The 6,498-nt window shown below is 42.6% G+C and overlaps 1 pseudogene; it reads right to left on the reverse strand.

The window, feature by feature from the left end:
- Positions 1–4,646: 4,646 nt before the first annotated feature.
- On the reverse strand, positions 4,647–5,185 carry LOC147462366 (uncharacterized; annotated as a pseudogene).
- Between the last annotated feature and the right edge of the window lie 1,313 nt (positions 5,186–6,498).

The raw sequence follows: 6,498 nt of genomic DNA on the forward strand, positions 1-6,498 counted from the left end.
CTGAATATCGTGGAGCAGCTTTGGCAGCATGTGAAGAGTCATGGTTGAGAATACTTATGGTAGACTTTGGTTTTGACAATCTTGACAGTGTCATTATCTATTGTGACAATATTAGCAGTATCATGTTGACAAAGTATCCAGTTTACCATGCTTACACCAAACACATTGAAGTACATTATCACTTTATCAGAGAAAAAGTTTTGGCAGGTGAGATTGATTTGGTGTATGTGAAGACAAATAAATGATCAAGTTGCGGATATATTTACAAAAGCTCTTGGAAAGGAGAAGTTTTGCTACTTTCGTGAAGCATTGGGAATTCATCATATGCAAGCTCATTTTGAGCTTGAGGGGGAGTGCTAAAGCATATGATGTTAAAGAATATGTCCGTTGTGCTATGGGTGGCCGGACACTGACTATACCATGTTGTAAATATAGTTTGGATAATAGTTCAAAGAGAAGAAGAGGAGAGCAGCACGTTGAATGGTTGCTGCATGGTAACAATTGTTTGTGTGTGTGTGTCTCGATGTGTGTTGGTATGTGTGTGTAGTCTTCTTTCCTACCTTCTCCATCACCTGCACACTCTACAGTATCCACCAACATAAGGAGTGTGAAGGGAGATAGAAAGGTTAAGCAACTGAACGGAGCTAAAAAAAGTCCCATCGAGAGTTAAAAACTCCTGTAAGGATGTAGGTTCAATTTTTAAGCAATGAGAATATATAAGGCAGATTCCCTCAGGAAAGCCTTATTGTTGATGCTAAGTATGTCATCCATGTACCTGTAAGTATGTCTAAAAAGTGACAGATTATTATTCCTACATTCCATGGTTTTAAGAAACCATTTGTACTCGAAGAAAGCTAGATACGTATTACACATAAGTGGAGAACAGGAGAACTGTAAGATAAGGGAAGCTAAGGTCTGAGAGTCCACCACCCAACCACCCATTATATAGGCAAGCCCTTGGCCCTTTGCCCTAGTTGGACTCCCCGTTCCACACTGCCTAGCCTAGCCCTGCCCTTGTCTAGTCCGGCCTTGCCATTGTCCTGACATTACTCCCCCCTTAAAGAAGAGTTTTCGTCCTCGAAAACAAAAGTGGGGAACTTCTTCTTAAGAACACTAATGTTTTCCCAATTGGCATCCCTCATGGATCCAGTTGTTTGGTTTCCTGGAACACAATTCCGTAGGAGGTTCAATGAAACCAAGAGTAACATCTTGATTTTCCACATTGTTGTCCATTTGCAACCATCTAGTGTATAGACTCCATTTAGAACGCACATGAGCATGCTAAACGAGTTATCACGACAAAGATGTACCTGAAAGAGTGCCAATTTTCACTTTCTGTGAAAGTAACTTGCTGACCTAAATCATCAGCCAAGTGTAAGTCTTTGACTTGTTCTCAAATTTCATAGTAAACAACCCCACCCTAACTAGTGTCAAGGTTGAGAACCTGCCTTATACATGAAGAGACTGTCGAGTTGCAACATGCATTAACTGATAGTAAGTAAACTCCAAGAAGAGCAATAAATGCTTATTAATTGGATTGCTTGGTGCTAATGTACGCACTTTGCATATCCTTTAGCCCAAGATTACACTTTCTAATCTGCCTATCTCCTTGGATACTGACAGTACTGAGGTGTGTTTCCCCCATGGTTTATAGACAGTCTTCCAGATGAGTGGTAAACGGGGATTTACAATATCGTATAACATTGTCAAGGAATCAACAATGTCCGGAATAACCATCGTGGTGAACTTGAAAAATCCACAAACACCCAAACCGAGCCATGACCTCTATTGGTGATTAGTAGAGCCCAAAAGTAATCTCATAGAGATACTGCACATAGAGTGAAAAATGCTTCATAAGCAACAACTTGAGGAATATGCATGTTGTTTCAAATTAGCCTTTGCTAAACACTAGGGACCATAACACCTAGTGTGCATGCATTTAGCAAAAAACAGATCCGAACTTGTATATCCATGATCCTCTTTGCCAGTACTTATGGAAAATGTGATGTGCGTAGCACACAGTATAGAGGAATGTAAATAGTTCCGAAAAGAAACTAAATACTTGCAGCGGTAATCATTTTCAGGCCTTGCTGAAATGTTTGAACCATAATAGAAAATGAAACATTAATCACTTCTCGGAACAACAATGAAACTTTTTCATTAACCACGCAGAGCCTTGCTGTATGTATAAACAACCATCTGTAATGTTGTTTAGCAATACTTGTAGCTGAACAAGTCATTCTAAGTATCCGACAATTTATGGCCACTGAAATTGTTCCTGATACGTCGTGCTAAAAATGGTCTAGAATACAGATTTGACATGCACCCTGGGACTTTGTCGTGACACATATTTGAAATAGTGGCGCCAGTGTCAGTCCAGAGACTCATATTCTCCACATGTGAAATATGTCTCATGTGAGGATGTGTAAAAAACAACATCCTTTAAGTACAAGATGTACTTGTGTGTGGAGGTAACTCTAAACACTCTGCGACAAGAGTGAGAGGGACCCTCATTCATTGCTCCACACTGGCTAAACTGAACTCCTTGAGTTCCTAGACCATGTTGTATCCCATGTGACAACATGTGCCAAATAGAATCCTACAAGTGGATTCATAACAGCATAATGTACTTTGGACACTACAGCCCAAAATACTTGTTTCGACATGCCCTTGGCATGGTCCTGAAATATTCAAGCGTATTTAAATGACTTGAAAAAACCAAGCAATGCATACTAAAAACCGGAATAACACCAAATCAAATAGATGTGTACCTGGAGATTGAACTGAATGTTTACTAACCCGTATGCAAATACAGAGGAGCACGTCGTCCACGTGTGAAAAAACAAGCAACATTGCACTAGAAACCCTGGTTGTTGCCTTCGCAATCCAAACCCGTTGGGTGAAAGCTACGTAGTCAAACGCCTTGGTAAGACCCTTTGTAGAATTGTGCAACTAGCAGGTAACGGTAACCAACCTAGTTAACCGTGTACAGAATGATGAGAATCTACTTAAAAAGTTGAATTTTTTCATTACCGCGTGGTAGATTGCGGAATTCGTTCCTTGAAACTATAACGGCAATAGATCAAACTGTGATCTTCAATGCCTATGGGATGATTTAGTAAGCACCCGCGGGATCTTACCCGAAAACAATGCGTCCATAGATACTCGTAGTGCTAGAGAACAAGAGCATGAGGATACACATGTGTGTAAAGCCTAGCTTGTATGGACAACCATGCTGTCTCAATTGATTGTTGCATGTAGAGAGGAGCTGCTGTGAGTTGAAGATTATAGAAAACTCAACTTGAGTGTCGCACTGAAAACATGTAGTGCAAACGTGACACTCTGGACATCCGTAATGACAATACTCTTGCTTGTCCAGTGACATCGATGTGTATTTCCCCGGGTGGACCTATTGGATCTTGAGAACCATCACCCAGAGAATGCCAACAGTAGGGGCATTTAGTGTTCAATCGACAAAACGATGAAGACTAATTTTTTAGTTAGAGCACCTTGGCTCATGCTGACTCCCAAACAAAACATGTATCAAAAACTGCGTAGAAAGTTTTCATTATTCATGGAGAGAAATAAGAAAGAGAGAAAAAAAATGTTGGGCTGAGGAACTTTCCTTAAGTGACGAGTTTGTATCTGTTGTGCCCAATCTATGTGCTCTGACGCATCTTATGCCTGACTTGCAGCTTATCCTATAAGTATGCAACAATCTTCCTATATAACGCTCTCATCGATAGAGGGAACAGAAAACACAAGCCATAGCTTGACCCTCTTACCATGTATGGGATTGTGACTTTACAAAAATGTGTTGTCGGGCGCAATATCGTCTCATGGATCAACACTGCGCCTCGGGGATTGTCACCACTGCTCTATGCAGTATAGCGGATCTGTCTCACAACTAGCTTTACTAATTGTCGATACAGGGAGTATGGACCACGGATAGGTAGTCGGAGGCCCCGATGGGTTGTCAAGCCGTGGAGTCCTTTAAACTAGCACTTGCTACGAATCTCTAGTTAGCACGACGCTATTCCGTCTACAAGAGTCCTGGCACTAAACTAGGTCCTCTGGGCATCAACAATGCAAGGAAACATGCTAAAAGCAAGTCTGGCATCACCTGAAGCACCTAGGTACCTGACACCAATACGCATAATGATGTAGGGCGTAATGCTGTAAAAAATGAAAATGTTCCAAAATCACTCCTCAATACCCCACAAGGTCCCTAATGCCAATGGTATCACTAGAATGCACTTTTGGAAGCTAGAATGTCCTAGATCTGCAATTTACAAGCCATGGACAAAAAACGTAATGATGTTTGCAGGCCATGAAAAAGGACAATTGATGACATCAGTGTAAAGCCCTTTGTGAGCCCGACCTCACGCACCAAAAATCATCTAATTTGGACAATCCTACCTCAAGATATGAGCAAAATAGCAACACGGCCAAAAAGTGTCGTGATGTTTGCCTATACTATTTTTTACATGCAACAACTTACATCAAAGTGTAGATCAAAGCATCAACATTGCACACACAAAACTTCATAGCAAAATACTTAGCACAAAGAGAGATATGGACCCATAAAGCTCTAGCTTTGGCAAGTTCGTCTTGGACACTTCATCTTCTTTCCTCCTCCTCTCTTTTTAATTGGCTTTGACTCTGCGACAATGCTCCCATCTCATTGATTTCTCCGATCTCCAATCTTCTATTTGTTCATCTCTGGCGAGCATTGGCAAGTCTACTTCTCTCCTTCCTTCTTCTTGCGCCTCTTCTGCGATTTCTGGTCTTGGAGGACTTTGCTCGACAGGAGCCAAGCTTGGCTCGCTAACTTCTGCAGGTTGAGCTATTAATGGAGAAGATGGTTGTGAAGGAACCAAAGCTTGTTTTGGTGAAGGAGGTGGAGTGTTGCCTGCTTCCAGATTTATCATGGATGTCCAGTCCTCCTTTGTAGAAATGTCCTCTAGCGGACTTTCTGGATCCTCTGTGGATGCTCGTGGTACTTGGCGCTCTTCATAAGCTTCTCGAAGTTCTTCTTCTAGTTCCACTTCCATATGCTTACCGTCTCAGAGTACTGCACGGTTTCCTCTTCTACAGCAGCAGTTGTCTCTTCTTGTGGAGCTCCCTCTTCATCATGTCTTTTTCTCACTTGTTCTTCAGCTAATCTTCGTCCCAATCTACTCATGTGAGTCAAATGTTGTAGTTTCTTTGCATGCTCTTGTCTATGGGGAGCAACTTGCCTTTGCCTCTTGGGTTGAGGTTCGGTTTGACGACTAATCTCCTCTATTACCCTTTGTTGCTCTTGTGTCGGATCGTGTCTCCTCTTTGTGCGGCGCTCAGGTTGTACTGTAGCTTCTTCTTCTTCCCTTTCTATTGGTTTGTGGACTGAAGCTATGGCTGTGGCAATGGCTTCTTCATCCTCAGACTCTTCTTCCTCTGCTTGGCCTGACAGGAGATTCTTGCGCAAACACTTCGCCATGTGAATTAGGGTTGCGTTATCTGAGGCCTGCAGCTTCAAGTCTTCCTTCATGCCAAGAGCTTGGTAGACTACTCGTGTAAGCATTTGCCCAGCTCCCAAATAACCCTTCTTCTGCACTATTTGCGTCTTTGCTGCTCTCTTGATATCCATTAAGATCTTCTCCGGCAGATTGGATCTCAGTGGTTGTGGATGGCTCATTGCTGTGGTTAGCCAATAGGTGAGTCCCACTTTTGGATGTGTATATTTCTATGGTTTGATGATGTTGAACATCTGATATAAAATCTGCATGGGCAAGATTATCTGATCGTTAAGTATATCATAGAAATTTTTCTGCCCATCAGTCTCTGCAGAAATGTGGAACTCTTCATGCTCTGAGTTGTCCGCAGCTTAGCTATGTTGAATCTTCCAGTCTTGATTTCTAGGGCTTCTCTAATCACGTCGGATGTGATTTGGATTTGGAGAAGCTTCCCTTTGTTTGAGGTGACTGATGCGGTGTCGTCTTCCTTGAGGGATGTCATAAGCTCGTAGCACCTTCGTGCGTCGACCGCCACCACATCTTGCAAATTCCAATTCTCTAATCCAATCATTTGCATCACTTTCCGCACTTCGGACATTCTCTGAAATTTTCGGAAAGACTACGGCACTGACATGATTGTCAGGTTGTCGCCTGCTGGAGTCTGATACTTTGTCTTCAGCACGAATGTCTTCGCAGCTTCCAAGCTCTCGCAACTGATGAAACATTTTATCATAGCCTGTTGTGCGATCACTTCAAACTGTGGCACTATATCTTCGACTTGTGTTGTCGGCGCTTGACTAGATCCCGCATCCATTGTTCCCTGCTGCGGAACATGACCTACACCGCATGTATCGGGGCGGTGGGATCCCGACGCCATAGTGTCGTGCTAGCCTTCTGTGTGTTTATTTGAGCTGTGTGGGTGAGTGAGTGCACTCTGTAATGTATGGTGAGGACTTCTGTGCACTCTCGTTGCAAAGGGTGGTGTGCTCGAGCTCTACTAGGC

Source organism: Adiantum capillus-veneris, chromosome 2 (genome assembly GCF_014529385.1).
Source record: "Adiantum capillus-veneris isolate H3 chromosome 2, ASM1452938v2, whole genome shotgun sequence".
Classification (NCBI taxonomy): Eukaryota; Viridiplantae; Streptophyta; class Polypodiopsida; order Polypodiales; family Pteridaceae; genus Adiantum; species Adiantum capillus-veneris.